Source organism: Kogia breviceps, chromosome 2 (genome assembly GCF_026419965.1).
Source record: "Kogia breviceps isolate mKogBre1 chromosome 2, mKogBre1 haplotype 1, whole genome shotgun sequence".
NCBI classification, from domain to species: Eukaryota; Metazoa; Chordata; class Mammalia; order Artiodactyla; family Physeteridae; genus Kogia; species Kogia breviceps.
Genome location: NC_081311.1, coordinates 101753557 through 101775940, shown reverse-complemented (window position 1 = coordinate 101775940; position 22384 = coordinate 101753557). Strand labels below are relative to the sequence as shown.

The window sequence follows — 22384 nt, the reverse complement described above, 5'->3', positions numbered from 1 at the left end:
ACAGACCGTGCACCAGAGCCAGATGTTGGAAGGTGTGGTGATGTCTGAGGATCCAACCAAGGCCTCTTTTTAAGGAAAAAGCAACAGTGGAGAACAGGCCAACTTCGGTCTGGCTAGTAACCTTTCTAAAGTGGCATGCTGAATCTTTTTTTTTTTTTTTTTTTTGATTAAATATGGAACGCTTCACGAATTTGTGTGTCATCCTTGTGCAGGGGCCACGCTAATCTCTGTATCGTTCCAATTTTAGTATATGTGCTGCCAAAGCGAGGACCATGCTGAATCTTTGACTGTTCCCCTTGAAAGTGGGCAGTGATAGAGTTTAACAAGTGTAAGATCCTTATATGGATAGTTACCCAGTGGATCTGCCTACCAGCCTAGCTGAGCCCATCATGGCAGGTGAAGAGAACGCTGGAGAAATGCCCTGTCCAGCTGCCCTCCAGCAGCACAGATCCTTGGGGACTATGGATAGATTTGGGGCAGATGAGCTGGGGGAAGACAGGAGAGGCTTGGCCAGGTGGGCACAGCCCACAACACTTGGTTGCTAAGCATTGTAAACAGGCTCCGGACAAACAGAAAGAGATCAGGACCCAGCAAGAACAACACTGGGAGGGAGATTAAAGATTTGAGCAATACTGCTGCTGAAGACAGAGTATGAATGGAGAAGAGGACAGAGGAGTAGATGTAGAATATGCCCAAGTGGTGGGCCTGGAGTGTGTCAGCAGTGGGGCTGGCTGAGTCGAACACAGAAGCCGCTTTAGCAGACCGTTCAGGCCGAGAATCATGCATCAAATGTCGACCAGGAGGGCTTCCTTCCCTTAGTAATAATAGCAGCAATATTTTGAGGCTTACTGTGTGCCAGGCACTCCACTCAATGCTTTAGGTGGAAACTGCCATTTAATACCCAAGACAGCCCTTTAAGGTAAGAACTCTACTTACTCCTGTTTAAAATGAGAAATCAGAAACTTAATAAGCTCATCAACTTCCTCAACGCTGTAGGACTGCAAAGGGAATTAGAGTGAGTGATAGAGTTGGGATTTCAACTCAGGTGTGTCTACCTCTAGACTACGCTGTGCTGTACAGCTTGGAAGCAGAAAACCTTTTTTGCCAGTGACTGGGAGCGCCTCACACGATGCTTCCCAACCTTAAAGAGCCCCAGCCTCAACAGGGCTAGAGGTTTAATATCTGCCATATTTCTGCCTCCTGGTATCAGAAGCCTGATTTCGACAAAAGAATTGTCAAAGGGGCAGAGGTTGGAGGGGGAAGGTTATAAAGAATAAAAAATGCATGTGTCAAAACTTGGTCTAAGCTTAATTTCTCGTCTTGTGCTTTTTCAGATTAACCAGGTCTTGGAACCAACTTCTATAGAGATTAAAATTTATTTTATATATATATATATATATATATATATAAATGTGATATATATATAATATCATAGATCTGTAATTTAATATTTTTAGCCATATGAGGACTGATTGTGGTGTGACATGTACAAGCCAAGGTGGAATTATTGATTAGAATGGCAGTGGAGTAGGGAGGAACTGGTGAATGATGGGGCACCTCCAAATATAGCACCCCCAGTATGCAACAGGCTTTATAACTTAAGTGATGATTCTACCAAATGGCTGTACCTTCTTTTGACTGGGCCACTGGCTGTTGGAGATGGTTAGGGAGCCAGCATCATTTCCCATGAGGAGATTCCCAAAATATGTCATTTGTTTGCCCACCCTCTGCAATTGGTGCTCCTTCATCTGACGCTGCCTAAAGGAGGGTCTGCCTTTATTATGGTGATGGCTTCCCCTGAATGAGTCTTCTCTCCCTTATTTCCTTTCCCTAATCCCTGAAAATCAGACAGACTGCCATCGTAATGGTATCTCCCCAAGTTCTTATTAAAATGTCCTTTCCTGAGTTGCCGTAATACTCACTGCTGACCTTTATCTCTTCATTTACCACTTGGGTACAAGCCTGTCTACTGTAGAACCTCAACCAAGGCACTACTGACATTCTGGAGCTTGTATTTCTTTGCTGTGGTGGCTGTCCTGTGCTTTGTAGGATGTGTAGCAGCATCCCTGGACTCTACCTACTAGATGCCGATAGCTCTCCTCCTCCAGCTGTGATGACCAAAATTGTCTCCAGACATGGCTGATTGTCCCCTGGGGAGCACAGTCAATCCTGACTGAACTGAACTGTAAGCTCCTTGAAGACAAGAGCATTGTCATACTCACATTTGCATCCCTAAAGTCTGACGCATAGAAAACACTCCGTGAAATGAATGAATGAGTGAGTGAATGTACCAGTGAGAAGCCGTTCAGGGGCAAGCACCCACCAGCAGGAGACAGTGGATATGAGGGGAAGATGGAACTACCTGGAGAAGGCACTGAGTGCTGGTTGGGAAGATTGGGAGAGTAGATGACACCCTGCTTTTCTGGTTTGCCCCAGGATGAGTCTAATGTGTGTGTAAAGTTTTTATCATTATACATCAGAGACTTTTAACTTGGTATCTGGGCCCTCTTGAGTCCCAAGGTACTTGATAGGGCAAATTTATGAGAAGATTGCAGAGGTTTAAATTCTCTGAAATGTATTATATTAAATTTTATGTGTATATGCATATGTGTATTTTTCTGGGGAGCAAGTCCACAGGTATAATCAGATTCTCAAAGACATCTGACTCAAGAATGGTTAAGTGGCTCCCCCTGTCATTAATCTAGCAAGTCTGGTCCAAAGCACGTGCACACAGATGGCATCCGTTGCCCGGGTCACACAGCAGGATCTCAGCAGCACCTGATTCCATCACCTGTGCTCAGCTGCTGCCATGAGTGCCGTCTGCCTGCCTTGGAGGTAGCTCTGTGCCTATGTAGCGTCTCAGAGATCACTAAATCAAAACGGGAAACATTTTGAAAGCCTTTGCAAATGCTGTGTTATGGGTAGATGATGAAATAATACTGCCTCTACAGAAGAAATAAGTACAAATGAGCAAAAACATTTGCTCAGCATGTTTTGTGTTGTTTTAGGGATCAGAGATCTGCTTGTCATTCTCCTGGTATCTCACCATCTTTCAATAATGGGAGTCATCAGATCATACAAGTTGCCATGGCAACTTAGTTTTCTGCATCATCCTCTGGCAGCCTAGGATCATTGCCACAGCGAACTCTTGAGTGCTTTGTCCATAACAAGAGGTAGTGCTTTCATCGATCTCCTTAGAAGCAGGTCCGCAAACCCAAAAGGTAGCTGGGTATCCTCTCTGATAGGTGCTTGCTTTCATTTCCAGAGTTTCTAATGGATCAGCACAGGAATTGAGCACCTGCTAGGTTTGAAGCACAGTGGGGTGAGTGCTAAGAATGCAAGGCATGGTTTCTGCTTTACAAAGCTTAAAAAATCTAATCACATATACAGAAATCATAGTAATACCAGCAGGTATGCAATGGTGCAAGCAACAAGAGTGATGGGATTTAGGAAGAAGAGGTTTCTCTCTGGCTATATTGATCAGGGTGGACTTCCCAAGGAGGAGAGCTTTCATATCCCCCTCTAGGAAGTTGGTCCAGATTAATCTATGGTGTCTCTGAGTGCCTGGAAGCAGAAATTTATTGAGAAAACCACCGTGTCTTAAAAGAACAATATACCTCCAAGGCTCCTGGGAGGAACTGCCGAGACCCTAAGAAAGTACTGTTGTGATCCTGAATTATCATCTTAACTTTCCTTTTGTCCCCTCTAGCCACCCCTCCCCACCCTTCTATTAATATTCTCTTACCCTGGTACATCCTGGTGCCAGGCAAAATGCACCTCACAGATAAATCACGTTTATTTTCCTTTCTTCTCATTCATTTATCAGTGTGTGTTATACCAACTATATATATATTAGCTGTATTTCAGCAGCTTAACTGTCTCATGCTAATTTACCACCCTGTACTCTAGTTCATTATTATCAATTAATATTTATTAAGCATCCACAGGGCTCATGGCTATGGATTTGGCAGCATTTTCATTACTTTCTGTTGCATCGCTGCGTTCCACTGACTTGGCTCAGCTTAGCCAGTGTTTGTGATCTTCCTGCCAGTTTTCTATTCATATGACAGTCCTCATATTCATCCCAATTTCAATTAATATTTCAAGAGCAAATCCAGGAGCCATCATATTAAAACGCTTCACTTAATACCAGATGCACTGCCTTGACTCTGTCCCTTTCATGTACGAATTTTGCAGTTTTCACCTAACACAGAATCCCATTTGTCTGGGCTGCTCTCTACAAGCCCAAACAGTGGTTCCTTCTGGTTCCTTTGCATTCCAGGCAGCTCCAGATGTTTCCTCCTCATAAATTTCAGTCCCTTAACTAGGCTTAATGGATCATAATTGTCCATTTCCAAAGATGCCTCTGAGGTTTGCTTGCCTTCTATCTTTCAGCACCTTTTTGGTTCTTAGTTTGAAGCAGTTGTCTTCAGCTTGGTAGGTTTCCTAATACAGTTAATCCATTGACTGCTCTCATGCATGTGTTGAGGGAAATAAAATCATTTGGTCTAGTGAATTCTGGGATCCATCTGTCAGAGCCAGCAATAAGCAGGCTCAGGGGCTGTTGGCCTTCCTGTGAGGCAGAGCTGTGGTCAGAGGCCTGCTGCCCCTGGAGACGGTGAGGCCTCGAAGGCTGGCAGGAATTGGCATGGGTGGGTACAACGCTGAGCTGATGTCCTTGAAGGCACCGACTAGATACGACTAGGACACAGCTGGAGCTGCCTGTCCTTCCTTCCTCCCTGGATGGAATCCTAGCTAGATGGTGGTGGGAGGAGCTATTTGGAGATCTCCTGGGCCAAGTTTGCAGTTCTACAGAATATCTGATCTCATTCCTGTTTGGCAAGGTGCGGCAAGGAGGAAGTGAGGGTAAGTGAGAGTAACTAACTCACATGGTTAGTGTTGGGCTGCACCCGGCAGGCCTATAAGGCCTGTACTTGCCCAGCTTCAAGATCGAAGAAAGAGCCCGGAGTCAGCAACAGAGACATCAGTGGTTTAATGGATGGGGGAGTTTACATGTCTGAAGCAAGGCCCTGGAGCCACACCCTACCCTGTGCAGAGCACGCATGGAGGCAGTCTTAGCTCCTGGGTGGGGAGGGGAGATTACCAGTTATAGGGGAATTGACATCATGTGGGCTCATTAGTTACCAGGGAAACTAGTAGATGGGCATGCCCCTCACCGCCCCTTTGATACGAACAGTTGCTAATTGGGGCCTGGCACAAGTATGCAGGAAGGTCAGTCACGTGAGTAGGGTGTCGGTGAAGTACTCATTGGTCGAGCAGGGGATATACAGAGAACAAGAGAACAGCCATCTTGAGTGGTCTGACCATACAGTTAGCACTTGTCATCCTCTTAGGAGGACCTGAATAAGTGTCCATAGTTTTGCCTACAAAGATGGTTCATCCACAATCGTGTTTCCTTACTTACTACATCCATTGAGGGTCTAGAAGGAAACAGATGGCACATTGAGACACACGATGGAGGAGAGTTTAGGAAAGAGACTTTTTACCAAGGGATGATGGCATGAAGGGAACTTACCTGACCATAGTGCAGCACTCGAGGTTAGAAACAAGTGGGGAGCCATTACCATGCTAGGCTTGAAAGGGCAGAGGAGAGGAGGAGGTGACCAGAGAACCGTGTGGCCATAGGGAGGGAGCCACTTGGCAGGAGATGTCATCTTACATGGAAGGACGCAGACAACCAACAGGGAGGAGATCAGGACCAGGACGTGAAAACTCCTACCCTGGTCCCCTCCCACTCTCCGGGCTCCTGCTGGCACCTCCCATTTGTTGAACCCAGTTGGAAACCAGAGAGAAGGGGGGCCCTCAGAGCATCTGGGGCCCAGAGCAAGGTAGAGAAGGGTGGAGAGTGGGTGTGTAGGGGCCGACAGGATGTATTCAGTGTATGTATCCTGTGTAATACATGCCCCTCCTCAGTCCCTCTCTTCTGACATTTCTGGTATGAGAAGATAACGCTATCCTAAGTCAGACTAGTTTATTATTTTCATATTGTTAGAAATGAGTTCCTGCCTGTTACTTTCGAGTCAGATTTGCCAACTTGGTTTGACTTGAACAATATGATGTCACGCCTTCAGAAGACAAGTTGCATGTGACCAGGAGCGCGGTCTTCTCTTCCAGGGTCCTGATAAAAGTGCCCGGTGCAGGGCTATGTACGTGTCATCTGGTGGCTGGAGTACAAGTCATGCAATATAGCTGATTAATCACTGCATTAGAACTTGAAGTCTGTAGGCTTGAACTTGAGTTGACCCCTCTAGTAGATGTGTGGCCTTCAGCAAGTCTTTGAAACTCTCTGAATCTCTGTGTGTTCAATAGTGGGGCTGCCATGAGGGCAAAGTAAAAGAAAGAACAAGAGGTTATCATGTTAAGTGAAGTCAGACAGAGAAACACAGATATCATGTGATCTCACTTATAAGTGGAATCTAAAAAATGATACAAACGAACTTATTTACAAGACAGTAATTGACTCACAGACACGGAAAACATGGTTACCAAAGGGGAAAGCAGGGAGAGTATGGGATTAACATATACACACGACTATATATAAAGTAGATAAGCAACAAGGACCTACTGTACAGCACAGGGAACTGTACTCAATATCTTGTAATAACCTATAATGGGAAAGAATCTGAAAAAGAATAGATATTTTATACTATATGTGTGTGTGTGTGTGTGTGTGTGTGTGTGTGTGTGTGTGTGTGTGTGTGTATAACTGGATCAGTTTGCTGTACACTTGAAACTAACACAACATTGTGAATTAACTAGACTTCCATTTAAAAAACTAATTAGTGATGAAAAGAGCCAGTCTGTGACTCCACATAATTTATGTGCATAATAAAGTCACCATCGGCGCTGAAAAATAAAAAGAACAAGAGGTTGCTCTGGCGGTGAGGACTCTATGCAAATGAAAGATCTTGCTGTTCTGGCCCGGGTGCGGCTCCTACCTGCTAAACTTCAGCCGATCAAACATATGCGCCGCAGTGTTTGGCAGCTTCAGGAAGAAGCATGCGCTCAGAGCCCCCTGTGTACAGAGTACACATTTCAAAGGGTACAGTGGAACCGGAGGCCGTGTAATGTAGTGGAAAGAGCATATGCGCAGGCTGGAGAATCAGTCTGAACCGGATGGGAATCTCGACCTGCCCGGTTCTGCCTGGCCTGTGTCAGCTTGGCCATGCTGCTTACCTCCTCTGAGCCTCTGTGCTCTCATCCATAGGCAGAGGTGCTAATCTCCTCCTGGAAGGGATGTTAGGAGAATGAACGGAAAGGATTCACGGAGAGCACTCGGCACAGTGGGTGGCGTGCGGTCTCCTCTGTGCTGAAAATATGCAGAGCTGGCTGATGCGGGGCCTCCAGATGGCAGTTTCTTTGTCTGCAGATGGAAGGGGGCATTCAGAAAAGATGTTTTTTTAATGTGTGGTTTGCATGTATTCATATATGATGTGTAAAAACTGAATGGTGTCTCCATGATGTTATCAGCCAGAAATGCTCACCCAGGTGTTAACCACAGGTTGTGCCTGACCAAATCTTGGATTCCTTTCTTCTTCCTCCAGTGGCTGGGTCCGTAGGCCCCTATTAATGAGCTGTACTCCAGACCTTCTTATATGGAGCGTTATATTTTTTCTGGAACTTTTGGCCTACTGCTGCCACCCTTGAAGCCCAGCCAATGTCTATTTATAACAGGCATTTATTCGAAAGGCTTCCAGAGGTGCCCATAGTATACCAGGCAAGTGTACAATGACCCCCTGTGCACGGGGGCTGGCTGGGTCTTGGGGCCCAGGCTGGAGGACCGGGCCCCAGAGCCTCCTTTGTTTGCCTGATGCCTTCACTTGCTCTGAGCTGTGCCAGCTCAGAGTGGTGGGAGATGAGATTTGGGGAAGGGGCTGGGGATCATTTCCCATGTGACTCCCTCTCTTTACTTAGATGGGGGAAGAAAGACTCGGAGGGGTCGAAGCGGGAAAGATTTTCCACGACATAAAGAGAACGCAAAAGGAAACAAGGGCCCAGTGGCCACTTGCCAGGTCCCAGGAATGCGCCAGCCCTGGGAATTGGCCCCTGGCCAGCCTCCTCAGGGGCTGCTGACTTGGGAAAACTGGCTCCCTGGCCTCTGCCAAGAATGCAGACAATGGCCTTTTGGATATTTCACTTTTGAAAGTTAGGCTTTTGTTTTATTATCACCAAAGGTAACATTCATTGGGCACCTATGTATTCCTGCCAACAGATAAAATGCATGATTGGAAGTCAGTGTAACTTAAACCGAGCAGAGACATCAGGGTCCTCATATAATATTTACAGCCTGCTTCTAATAAGGGCCTTATCCTTTGCTCGGGTACGTTGCTACCTTAAACGTGAGTGCTGAGTGGTACTGCAATTCTAGAATTAAAATTCGTTTGTAAGTGCTCAAGTGAGCTGTATTATGTCCCTTGAAAGCACTGACATAAATGGAATCAGCTTGTACAATTGTTGTTTGGTTGAGAAAAGGTTTTGAGAGAGTGAAGCACAGAACCAGTGTGTTCTGATGAAGGAAAGAGGCCAAGATCCAGCCACTGGTTTAGGATAGAGTAGCTCTGTCATACAGGATACTGAATTCTGCGATGGAAAGAGGGGGACCAATTACATACTCCGCTCAATGTGTCATCACATCATGTGAAATGATGGTGTTACAGAAAAATCCGGTAACCTTAAAATATTCCATATGGTTTTTAGTTCCTATTTGAATTAGTGGCATTGATAATAATAATAATAATGGTGACTAACATTACAGAGCATTTACAATATCCTGGGTGCTGGACTTAAATATTTTATTTATGTTAGCTCATTTAATTTTCACAACAACGCTACAGGGAGGGACTATAATTTCCCCATTGTGCAGATGAAGAAACAGGCTCAGAAATTAAATGACTGCTCTGTAAGATCACTCGACTAGTAAACACCAAGGTCAGTCTTGCCAAAAACCTCAAGCTGCTAATACCTGCACCGTCCACGTGTATCTTGAATGCATTTCAAAGTTGAGAGGTGTGTGCCTCTGTGGGTTTGATTGGGGGCTTTCTGGCTTCCCTTTCCCATGGTGATGGGGTGGGTTATTCCCAGGATGCCGTCTTCTGGAAGATGCTGTGCTGTAGTTTCAACAGCCAGTTTCAACAGAACCAAGTGGTTCTTCTCAAAGCAGTTTCCCCATTGGCTTGGAGGCCTTTACTTCAGATATCACTGTGACCTCCCTCATGTTTAGAAACCTTCCTTCGTATTGTGATGAGAGGTCCTACCAGAATTCTGAACAATGGGGAGGATGGAGCAAGCTGCTCTGAAGAAGTTCCAGGAAATGTACCCCTTTGCAAAGGAGGCCCGCACACCTTGATTTAAGAAAGTTCTATTTATGTGAATCCAGATTTACACAAAAGACACATCAGGGGTTGCTTTTTTCCTCTTTCCACAGAGATTCCTCACATAACAAAAGATGCCCCAGAAAGTTTCTTTAAATAGACTTTAATGCATTTTAAATTGAATTGAATTTCCAAAATTCAATTTGTGGTAGTAGTTTCCCATGGAGCTAAATGCCTAGCATCAGACCTTTTTTATCCTACGATGGAAAACAGATCATAGATGGTATTTGGGATTGGAGCTCTTTCCCCATGAGCCCTGAAGAGGCTGGAGAGCCTGTCCTTGTGCATGGAGAGAGTTTTCACCCGGGGGAAGAAGAGGAGAGTCACCCCCAGGACTCCCAGCCTCTGCTTCTCCCTGTCAGAGTCTTTCTTCCTTTCTTCACTCTCTACAGCTCCAGTGGAGCTCATGGGCTGTGTGTTCTGTCATAAAGAATGGGTGGTTTCCTACAGTTAATCCAAGTGACTCAGACATCCTCACAACCCTCCTGCAAGTTTCTGAAAGATGTTTCTGGCATGTGCGTCTATAAAAGTTCTTCCCTCCTTGCAAATTATATCTGTTAAACGTTATTTTTACACATACCATGGAGCCCAATCCTCTGAGTAAATGAAAGAGAAAGTAGAAAGGGGAGACATCAGCCTAGATGTAGATTCTGACTCATTGGTGATGTGCTAGGTACTGCACAGATCCAGTTTACATATTTTAATGAATCCTGTATTCAACAAATATTTATTGTGCTTGATTCTTCAAGGAATTCTGTGGTTAAACAAGACTGATATAGGCTTTCTCTTACAGAGCTTATGTTCCAGTAAGTTCTCCCAACAGCCCGGGAAGAAGGTATTATGCTTCCCATTTTAGAGATGTGGAAACTGAGGCTCAGAAAGGTTAACTCACTTGCCCCAAATCACACAAGTTAGTAAGAGTCAGCACTTCATTTCAGAACCAGAACTGAGTCCAATCGAAAGCCAGTTGCTTGGTTTTTCTCTACCCTGTACTATTTGCAACACTTAATCGGATCAAATATAGATCACATCTGTATTTCTTTGATAATTGGAGTTTATCTGGAAATCAACAACCAAAAGAACCCTGGTTTTAAATGAGGAATTAACTAGGATGAGTCTTAGTATAATTGGAGCAAAAAGATAAGTTAATCCTTTTTCTTATATGGTTACCATATCCCCAGTGGGAAATTGGAAATGTATGTACAGTGGTTACTAGTGAAAGCACAGCCTTGCAAGGCACACATTTGGAATTTAAAGTCCTTTGCCCAGAGAGGATCGACTGCCCTTGTGCAGGGCCTCTTTAGAAAGAAAAAGGGGGCAGGCTGATAGAAATCATATACAGCCCTTACTGTCACAAAATACGACCCACCTCTGCTACTGCCAAGCTGTGTGCCCTTCTCAAATCCTTTAACCTTTTCTGAGCCTCTATTTTCTTCTGGACTTATATCAGGATCAAGTGACACAAGAGCAAAAAAAGAAAACTTGAGAGAATTAAAAATTATACCCTACTAACAATGAGAACTGTAACAATATGGGAACTAGGATGAGGACTAGGGGTTTTGACTGCATGGTTAGACCCCCCCAGTGCCTGGTGGAGGGCATCTTTCAAAGGTGGTCCACGAATGGCTGCGTGAAAAAAAAGAAATGAAGGATAACAGTCTCTCTAATGAAATAACAACAAAACATGATTGCAGGGCACTGGCTTTGTTCCTTTCATGTGTCCCTACAACCACTATGTAAAGCTTTATTCTAGTGAATACTGTGAGTGAGCCACACACACCATTTTTCTTTAATGTTTTTATTGGAGTCGAGTTGATTTACAGTGTTGTATTAGTTTTGGGTGTACAGCAAAGTGATTTAGTTATACATATATCTATATATCTATTCTTTTTCAGATTCTTTTCCCTTATAAGTTATTACAAAATATTGAGTACAGTTCCCCACACACAATCTTTTTTGTTTTTTTTCCAGTGTTGGCATGCATTTATTTATTTTATCTTTGTAATTTTTATATTATATTGGCATCTAGTCTAGTTGATTAACAATGTTGTGTTAGTTTCAGGTGTACAGCAAAGTGCTTCAGTTATACATATACATGTATCTATTCTTTTTCAACTTCTTTTCCCACTCACACTCTTAATTAATTAAAAAAAAAAAAAAAAAAGGTAGCTTGCCCCTCAGAGCTGGAGTGCTTCTGGCTACTTTCAGATGCCCAGGAAGCAGCTCATGCACCTGGACGTGATCTAAGATCATGGTCTATCCCTGCCCTTGCCTAGAGCGAGGAAAAGGGGCCACCTCCATCCAAAGCCCCACTTCTCCAAGGAGCTTCAGCATTTCCTAGACACGTTTGCAGGTTTGCCTTTTATTTTTCCATTTATCAAATTTTCATTGAACACCTTGTATGCAAGGCTCTGTGCTCCTATTAAAATCTTCAAAAAATATAGCTCTCTTAAAAATTCAGTATTTTTGTCCTCAGGATTTCTGCCACGCTTCCTTCAGAGCTCTAGTGAGGGCTCCCTTGGGAAGCCGCATGGATGGGAGTTACAGAAGCTCAAAGCTTGTGCTGAGAAGAGCTGCGTTTTGGAGTCTTTCTCTGCTTTGGCCCTTTGTGAATGTCAAGAGGGGAATGTGGATGGATGACAGAAAGAGGAAAGAGGGCAGAGAACTGAGTCAGTCTTGAGGCTGGAATAACTCTCTAGAGACAGGCTAGTGACTGTTCAGCCGAAGGAAAAAGAGAGACCAGAATAATGATCAGACAGCAATAACAATACACACATACACAGACACACACATACACACAACTGATATCCAATAATTGGATCCAATTTCTTCTCTGCTCTCTCAGCCCTCAGAAATGAGCCAGCATTTATGTGATATCCCAGGACGGACAAGGACCCTGGTTCATGATGTCTGCATGGATGAGGGGTAGCAAAGGCCCCTGAAGTAGCACAGCTCAACACCAAGCATTATATTTTCTGCCCATCTCCAAAATGGGATAAATTTAGTACAGTTGGGAAAAGGCACATATCAACCAGATGAAGATATGTGTAAATAAACCAGACAGACCATGTGTGAAGTTCTGAGTTATTGGTGAAATCCAAGGCCAGACACCAAAGCAGTAGGCATTGCAGTTACCACAAGTCCATGAGGTGATGGGCATTCAGAAATCTAGGGAGCCTCCATGCTCCCACGAAGCAAGGGCTGCATGTCAAGTGTTGGATGTTAATGACCCTTCCCTTTTGAACTCTGTGGTTCATGTCCTTGTCCCATGGTTCAACTTGTCCCAGCAGGACTGGAAAATGATAAGGTGCCATGTCATGGTATTTCTTAAAACTAATTATCTGAGAATTCATGGAAAACTGAATGGAGCAAGGGTTCACACTTGACTAAGATTCACCATCATCCATGACAATGAATTGATCCTTTAGAAAAGTTAATAACTTAGCCGTTGTTAATAGTAAACAGATCTGAACATCAGGACTAATCAAATCAAGATTTCTGGGTCTATATTCTTTGTATACACACCTACATAATAAATTGACTAAATAAATGAATAAACACAGCTTTAATTTTGAGTATATAACTAAAATGCTTTAGCTCTCTAGTCATAGTCTATAAACGGAAAAATTTTTAATTAATAAAGTTAAATTAAATTTGATGGAATCTCATTTAAAAACACATCTGTGGGCTCTAAGTTCTAGTACTTTTTTTCAGGTGAAACATTCTAAGGGTATGATTTTTAAATCTCAATTATTAAGTTCCTTAGATGGATTCACAAGGGTTAAGAGCTAACTTCTATGTTTACACTTAGGTAGCTAGATTCATTGTAACTATTGGTTTCTGAGTCTGGCCAACTCATTTCTATATGAAAAGACATTTGTATTCATGCTCCCGATCTATAACACAATGCCCAGCCCACAGAGGGCTCAGTAAAGGCTTGGGAAGTTGATGCCGAAAACTTGGCCTCTGTGCACTGGAGACAGGTTTGGGGTGAAGTAGAAAAGAATAGCTTTATTGCTTTGCCAAGCAAAGGGGGACATAGCGGGCTCTTACACTCAACTGTGTGTTCCCACACTGGGGGATTTGGTGAGGAGTTTTATAGCAATGGTTCAAGGGGCGGGTTGCTGATAAGGACCAGGATGTGTGCTGGGCCTGCACTCCTTTAATCTGGCCTCGGGTGGTCTCCTCCTAATGAGCTTCTCTGGTTCCTTTCATCTGGCCTCAGGTGATCTCCTGATGGCTTCTGTGGTTCTCTTAGTTTTCAAACTGTGACCTTCTCTCTGGAATAAAGAATGCTTCATCTAGTAGTTAACATCTTCCATTTGTTGGGGGTCTTAGTTCTGCAGAAGAGCTCAGAGGTATTGTTATGTGTATCCCTTGAGGGGGAACCAGGACCCTGCCCCAAGGCTGCGCTATTGTTTCTTGGCTGTTCCTCCCTTTTCCTCCTCATCCCCTCCCTTCCCTGATTAACAACTGTTTGAACCTGCCCTTTGGAACTCAGGGAAGGTCAAGAACAGGGGAACATGAAAAGGCTTCCATGTCCAGGAGGCCCACAGGGTCCTGCTCGGTTTCAAAGTGAGTTGCCAAGTGCCTGCAGACTCCCCATTTTTGGTCCCAGCTTTGGCACTAATGGGCTGATTCAGTCTAGACAGTTGTCTTTTTTCTTCTGAGTTTTAGCTTCATCTTTTTGTCTTTGTGATCAGAGGATGGGGCCCACTGACCTGTCAAGCTCCTTGAACCTCAATGATTCTGTGATATCAAGTGCCTAGCACAGCATGAGGAATACCAAAGATGGGAAAAACAAGATTCCAGCTACCAAAGTGTTCCCAGTACAGCTGGGAGTTTCAGCCACTGAGAAGGCATAGTGGGCCTCTCCTCTGTGTTGCATTTAAATATGTGATAAGGGTGGGAATGTCTAATGATGGACTTGCAGGCATCAATTAGTAAAGAGAGATCAAAGGGAAAGAAGTCTATGTCACAAATGTATCACTATCCTAAGAAACTCACTTGAAAAGATTGTGAAGAAAATTCAATCGTAGATAGTTTGTACTATCTGAGAGTTATTCACTTAGATTCCTTTCAACTGCGTCAAGATAGCCTTTTTTAAAAAGTCAGTTTGCAATCCCAGCTTAATTCTTGAACTTCCCACTTTGTCCAAAGCCATGCTGTGAGCTTTACAATGAATTTAGGGATTCTGTTTTGCCCACCGCACTGTCGTCTCATTGGGATGCGGCCATTCCAACTGGCATTTTGATATTTGAGAGAAATTATTGTTCTGTCTAGTTTGCAGACTTCCCACTCGAGTTTTCTCTCAGAATTTGTCTGCTTTCCAAAGTTCTGCTTCAGAAAGACAAGTCCATGGAGGAGTGTCTCTGACCTGATAAGCACGCTTGAGTTGGAAATTATAAGGAAAAGTTTTGTCACAAGTCACAGTTTATGAACTTCAGAGGGGTTGAATAAATGGTCAGACCTCACTGATTTGGAAGCTTTGGAGTAGATGGTCTATGTGACTGAATATTTTTTAAAGGACTGAAGCTTAAGGCTTTTCAAATTTATACTATAGTTGAATTAACAGCAAATATAATATTTTTCAGTCTGTTTTGAAAAATAAATAAATCATTTATGATTGATATTGCACATCTAAAGCCAAACATCCAAGTTCTTCCTCTTCTCCTCCTCCATCTCCTTCTATTTTTTTTTTCTTTTGCGGTATGCGGGCCTCTCACCGCTGTGGCCTCTCCCGTTGCGGAGCACAGGCTCCGGATGCGCAGGCTCAGCGGCCGCGGCTCACGGGCCCAGCCGCTCCGCGGCATGTGGGATCCTCCCGGACCGGGGCACGAACCCACGTCCCCTGCATCGGCAGGCGGACTCTCAACCACTGTGCCACCAAGGAAGCCCCTTCTTCTTCTTTTTAAATAAAGCCTTGCTTGGAGGAGAAAAAGGAGGGGAGAAATGAAGAGATGGAAGAGTGTGAAGAAAGTCTAAGTATGATTGCAGTGGGGTAAACACAAAAACAAGCTGTACTGGCTCACAGTCTCAAGGACAAGGTTTCAGAAGGGTCTGGACTAAGCTTCTTAGGGCAAGGACTGCTCTTGCCTTTACATGCCTTGAGCACGACAGAAGGTGTCAGTTGAATGAATGAATGATATTGTGGTGAAGAACCACTGCAGAATGGCTCTGACACTGAGTGTCTGGGAGAAGGTCCCAAAGCCAGGAAAGCCCCAGGAAACAGGCGTTGGCCTCTGACCGATGGCTCCCACTTGGTACCAGTTCTGAACTTGAGAACTTAGTCAGGTAAGTGCATGACATCAAGTTATCATCCTCAGCACAAAGTAGATATAATATCTGTTGAATAAATGAATGCAGAAACAGACATCCAAGTTCTTAAAAACAATGTGTCCATTTCATAAAATTGCATGTTTTTGCTGTAAAGTGATGCAGACTCAGTGGATTTCAGATTGAATAATCTTATATTTCCAGGTAGTCAGCTCCAAACCCATGAGTGTTTACAGTGTTTGCACCTCTAAATCCTTGTGGGTGATCAGAGAAACTATTTTAAAAATAGCTTGGGGTCAGAAACAACTTAGGATCCATTTTTTAACCTCTGAAAATCAGGAATCTGCAAAATAAGAAATTTGGGCTTTTGTGTCACTTTTCCTTGGCATTGAGTTGTGGCCTTTTTTTTTTTTAATCAGTAAATATTTTCATGTGCATCTATAAAAGACACTCCTGAATTGGTGTTTTTTTGTGTTTTTTTTTTTAATGGTGTAACAAGTTTTAATTCAAAATAGACACTCTGAAAACAATAGGTTAAAAAAGAAAGAAAAAAAACTTGAACAAGCTCTTTGAATTTATAACAGAGCACACCAACAGTCACGTACCAGTTTCAGACTGCCTCAGAAATGCACATCACAGCAATGACATGCAGCTATTATGTTTAAAAAATCCATACAGTAACATTATCTTATTTCCCAGAGACTGTCTTATCTTCTGAGTATGTTGTACAGGTGCCTCTGCTGTGTATCACCAGCACTACGACTTAAGGTCTAAACTGGATGGTCTCCATGACTGCTTCCGGTGCTTTAAGTTATTTTATATTGCGTGAAAAAACCGAGGCTTAGCTGTCCAAAGGACAGTAATACACTTGAGCTCCTTAGCAATACCCCATCCCATTAACCTGGATAGCTAGGCTATGTGAAAGTTCTTTTCCCCAAAATGAATATTTACCTCTAGGAAACTGTCAGAGATTTAATACACCAACCAGGAGACTAGCTCCAGTCTACTCATTTCACCTTGAACCCTGAAAACCTGTGTTTAAATTTCAGTTAGTAGCCCCACTCAGGGGTCAACATTTTATTCCCGAGTAACACAGTCCTTCCCTTTCACTGGTTTATGAACAGTTAGGTTAGGAGGAGAGCTTGTGTGTGTGTTTTCAGTGTTATGTTCTAAAGGCACTAAAGATTTATTGTCATATCTTTGAACGGAGAGAAGACTTATCACCATATCAAAAAGAGGGGAATAGTCTACACTGAGAAGTATTTTTGTACCTACAAAATTACATTATTTGTAAAATAACTCGACTTATGAACTTTAATACTAGGTTGGTTTTTGATGACATAGCAAGATGTATCTGCCTGGCATGGGTTGTGTTGCATGACCTTTGAAAATGTGGTTATTCCACTTAGCTTGTGCATTTTTAGGAACCAGAGATGATTGAGACGGAAAGACAGATATATTCCACTCTCTTGGGGTAGGAGTTTAACTTGCGAATAAACTTTTGGAGTTAAATAGTTATCTCACATCCAGATAATCTAAAACTTTTCTTTCTGATTAAAGGCTGGTTCATTTTTCCAAATTTGGTACTGGGTCTTAAGCCCAAAACGGTTCATAATCCTTTGGTAGTAGTCCTTATGACTTTGGTCAGATCTGCAAAAGTTGCAAACAAAAAGCTAAAGCCATGGACACCTGGCTGCTCCAATTCAGTAACTGGAATGTTACCAGTAACTTCCCAGTTAATCTTACAGGGCCACCTCCTCCCATGCAAAAAAAACAGTCTTGGTTTGGCAACCTGTATTAGAGCTCAAATAAAATGTCAGCCAGCCAGTTCCTTGAAACAAGAGGTCACAGCCCTGGGCATGGCTGCTACATTTCATATAGGCCTGGGTTATGCTCGGAGCAATAACACAATTGTATCTGTGGAAGCCAAATTAATGAACTATCAAAGCTTATGAGATAATCATATCAAGCTTGGGATTATGAGTTGATCACCTCTTGGAGAAAGGGGGCAAACTCTCTCATCTTCTTCTAGACCTTCAGGTCAGAGCAGGTGAATGCAAGACACAGGGTGGAAACCACTTCCTTCTTTTCTTACAGAATGTCTTTGCTGCTTTTTCTTTTCTTTCCCTTTTATTTTGCACTTCCTCCCCATTTCTTCCCTCACACACATTCTGCCTAATTGCATGTAAATATAAATATCCGAAAGGAATCCATGAACTTGTCTGGACCCCCTACCCAGGGTCTTGTTCAGCAGATTTGCTTATCAAAAATCTGTGGCTCTTACCTTACCATCCAAAATATGAAACTCTGAAAACTACCGCTAGCTCTTAAAAATGTAAGGCACCGCTCTCAAGTGCTGAGCGTTTACAGATACAGCCTCAATTTTGCAGCATATCTGTTTATGGGCTTTTTTTTTTTCTTGACAAAAACCTCAATCACTGAAACCTGGCATGAAATTTCAAAGGCTTAGTCCCTACCAGAAGCTACAAGATCAGAGAAGTGGAGAATTTTAAAGCTGGAAGGGGTCTTAGATATTTGAATAGATATTAAGCATAAGCCCAGCTCTGCAGGTCGTATTTGCTCATTTTGAACATTCTGGTTTGTGTTACCTGAGGTTCTTTGTGTCTCTCTGAGGACACAGAGACAAAATCCCCTGTGGTTCCTTCTCTATTATCTACTGGAGACAAAGGCCTGTATCAGAGCATAGTTAGCTGTGCTTTCAACTTGTTTGCCTTCGTCTCAGTTGGTCACAGTCATATATAAAATTTGGAAATGCCAAAATTGCCCAAGCAACAAACAAACAAATCTTTTGGAGGTCTAAAGCAACTTCCCCATTGTTCTCTGTGCTTGGGAATGGAAGACAGCAGATCTGCCGCTGTTTGAAGCAGCCTTTCTTATACAGCAGATGTGTCCTATGTGACAAGGTCATTAGTGAGGACCAGGGAAGGAACGCCAAATAAAGTGAGGAGAGGCTGGATCACTCTTAGTACTCTGTTACTTCCTGGTGGGCTGCTCTATGGCAGGGGTTTGGGGTGGGAAACCCTATCTGTGAGCATCTTATTCAGCCCATTCATAGCTGGCTCATGACTGAACCTTGGCAAGCTGAACTCCAGGCAGGAGGCCATGGCAACCTGTTTAATACCAATGTTCAAAACAATCTCCTTGTAATGAGGGCGGTATTAAGAAAACAGACCTTCTGCCTCATTCTGGCCAGAGCTGAAAGATGCTAGGCTGTGTTATAGTAGGGCTTTTCTTTTCTCGTAAGTCAAATTTTGACCATCCTTTATCCTCGACTATAGATGAGCCATGTCTGATATTTGGAAAATAAATGTGTGGTGTCAAATTTTCACTGCTAATCTTTTAAAATTGGCAATTGCCTTCGTTCAGTTATATGTGCTCTAACCCTATCAATCTGTATAGTGCTCGGTTTCCATGGGAATAAGCTTTGCACGTTCATTCAGCCCAGAACCTGAATTAATTCAGGAGGCTGTGGTTATCCTGACACTCAGCGCTAAGCAGTTCTCCTGATAGTTAGAAATATCATCTGTGTTGCTCCGTTAGACAAACATTTCTCTGTTTTGTGTTTTGTATTGAGCTGGTTCTTTTTCTGCAGATGGATGACTAATCTTATTGTGCCTACTTTCTGCAAGAAGTAGTTCTTGGCCGAGATAATTGACTTTATTTTTTTATTTTTATTTTTTTTTTGCGGTACGCGGGCCTCTCACCGCTGTGGCCTCTCCTGTTGCGGAGCACAGGCTCCGGACGCGCAGGCTCAGCGGCCATGGCTCACGGGCCCAGCTGCTCCGCGGCATGTGGGATCCTCCCGGACCAGGGCACGAACCCGTGTCCCCTGCACCGGCAGGCGGACTCTCAACCACTGTGCCACCAGGGAAGCCCAGGTAATTTTCAATCAGCAATTAACAAGGAGCACAGACTTGGGTTCAAGAGATGCCCTATGTGTCACCCACAAGGTTAACTGTTTCCTGGGTAAGCAGGATTTCCATTTTTTCTACAAGGCTTTCTCCTGCTCTGAGCAATCAGGGATTCAACAAAGATTCAATGAGGGCTGCTTTGTTAATTTCTGCTTGTCTGTAAATAATGTCAAAAGTTGACTTTGTTTCCTAATATCATCTCCAAAAGAATTTTGTTAGATATATTTGACTGAACCACTGGTAAAAAAAAAAAAAAAGAAAAAACAACAAAGAAACAACAATAACAAAACCCACAGATTTGTAGCCTGAATATTAATGGATTTCATGCACACCCCTGGCTTTAATGAACTTTTGAATAAACATATGATGATCTGTCAGAGCAAGTGTATTACATCATTTAATAATAAGCTTGAGACATCGTGACATTGTAGGAGGCAGGCATAACATTTTGCCTGGGAGTAACCAGTAAGGAAATATTTCACTGCTTGTTTATTTTAAATGTAATTTTTAGGTAGTCATTCCCCCCCCAACCCCCGGTCTAGTATTTACACTATTCAGATGAGTTAGAGGGTTTCTTCCTAAGTGTGAGTAATCGACATCCACCACCATCCCCTCCATACCCATGTCTCTGGATTGAATCCTTCTACATTATCCTGAGGACTTTCTGTGCACACGTAACCACAGCCCTTCAGAAACAGGCTGTCATGAAACAGCAGTGTCATTAACTGAAGAAGCTGCTCTGGCATTGGGCTCTACAAATCTCACATGAGTTTAAGTCATACTAGCTCTCGGTAGGTAACAGCTGGCTATCAGCTCATTCTGAGTGTGGGAGCCTGTGCACGTGTTGCTTGGTCAAGTTGCCATGTCAGCTGCGCTGAGCATTGGTGTGCTCCTGGTCTGCACAACCGTAGTTCTTGATGGCTGGACGACAGGGTGTCCTATCACAGAGCTCGGCCAGAGCTTGCATTTGCAGTCTCTCCTTTCAAATAGTAATTGGATAGTTGTGCTCTCCTTCCCACAGACCAGGAGCCTCATCTCGATCTGGCAGGGTGTATTTTCTGTCCCCTCAACCTCCCAAGTGACATTAGCAGTACCCTTGATTTTTTTAAGTACTCAAATGGCTGTCTTCTGACATCTGGGAAATCAGCAACTACATTATTTCAGGAAGAACAGGAAGGGCAGATCTGAGAGGCAGAGATGAATGTGTTTATTCATTCAGTCGGCAACCATTTAGTGAGCATTTGTTGTGTGCTCTGTGTGTATGTGTGTGTGTGTGTGTGTGTGTTCATAGAAATGAAGCACAGTCTTTAACCATGGGAAGAGGTAATTAAACAAATACTTTATAATCTAGTGCTATGTTTACTATGATAGAAAGAGAAGGTGCTGGGGCCACACAAAGGTGAGTGGTTGGAGGTCTCCCTAATGGGATCAGGGAAACCTCCAGTAGGTTTAAAAAATAGAAAGGAGATGGGTTGGAAGATAACAGAGGGAAGGATGTATTGGACAGAGGACCGTGTAGGTTGAGGTGCAGTGTTATGAGAGAGCTAGTGTGCTTCAGGAACGGCCAGCGGATAGGCAGGGTTGGGGTGGCACGTCTTCAGAGGAGAAGTTGGATGTGAAGCTGGAGAGGGTGACGGGAGCCAGGTCACGAAGGGTCTGATATCCTGTGCCAAGGAACTGAGTTTTCCAGTACAACGGTACACGATGAGGACTGCCTTCTAGAATCACATCTGGGGTGAAAATATGAAAAATGGATTGAAGGGGTGCATGACTTGAAGACTGGACTCTGGTTAGCAAATATTTCTGTTAGTTTAGGAGAAACCCAAGAAAAAGTTGAGCTAAGGTCATGGCAGTGGCAATGCAGAGAAGAAGGCCATTGTGAGAGGGAGGATTGGGAAATTTTGGTGGGCAAGAAGGGGAAGTGGAGGAAAGTCTGAGGATCCAGGTCTGGGCCAGATAGGGTTAGTCTCCATTAGCAAATTAGTTGCTTGGCCTGACTGGCTTTTGGTGAGGTGAGGATGGACAGTTAAGGCACAATGAAGAGTCAGTCTTGAGTTGCAGAGGCAAACCTAAGTCTCTCTAATGGCAAAAAGAAATGGAAAAGGGGCCCTACGTGGGCCTCTTAATCCCCATTCCAGAGGCTGCATTATGGTCCATAGCATCATCTCTGAACAGGAAGGCCTGCCGAAGAATGCATGTTCATGTGGAACAAGCTAAAGAACTACCAACCTATTCTCATAAATCCATCCTTCCCTGATGTTAGAATGAATTCTTAGGTAAGTAAGAAAAACTTGACCTCTCTCTCTGTTTTACTGCTTCCCAGAAAGTGAGCAGTCTTCAGGCGATGGAACACAGGAGAGCTGGCTGAGCTCAGACGTTCCAGGTCCTCCCTTTTGTCAGTCTTTGTACCTGATCTTGGTCGCATCATCTATTCAGTCTGCTCACTTTTTTTCCTTTTGATGGAGCTGCACATTCTTTTTTTTTTTTTTTTTTTTTTTTTTTTTTTTTTTTTTCCCGGTATGCGGGCCTCTCACTGTTGTGGCCTCTCCCGTTGCGGAGCACAGGCTCCGGACGCACAGGCTCAGCGGCCATGGCTCACGGGCTTAGTTGCTCCGCGGCATGTGGGATCTTCCCGGACCAGGGCACGAACCCGTGTCTCCTGCATTGGCAGGCGGATTCTCAACCACTGCGCCACCAGGGAAGCCCTGCACATTCTAATTTATTACTCTCCTCTGTACGGTAAGCAAATGGAAAAGTTAGCTATATAAAAGAGTTAGTGGAAAG

The 22384-nt window shown here is 43.6% G+C and overlaps 1 protein-coding gene and 1 non-coding gene across 8 annotated transcripts in view; one reads left to right on the top strand and one right to left on the bottom strand.

The window, feature by feature from the left end:
- Window positions 1-22384, top strand: part of NCKAP5 (NCK associated protein 5) — a 1012185-nt gene that overhangs the window by 73844 nt on the left and 915957 nt on the right. The window lies entirely within an intron of this gene.
- Window positions 168-271, bottom strand: LOC131751651 (U6 spliceosomal RNA). Its single transcript, XR_009334228.1, has one exon. It is a non-coding gene; the product is annotated as a U6 spliceosomal RNA (small nuclear RNA).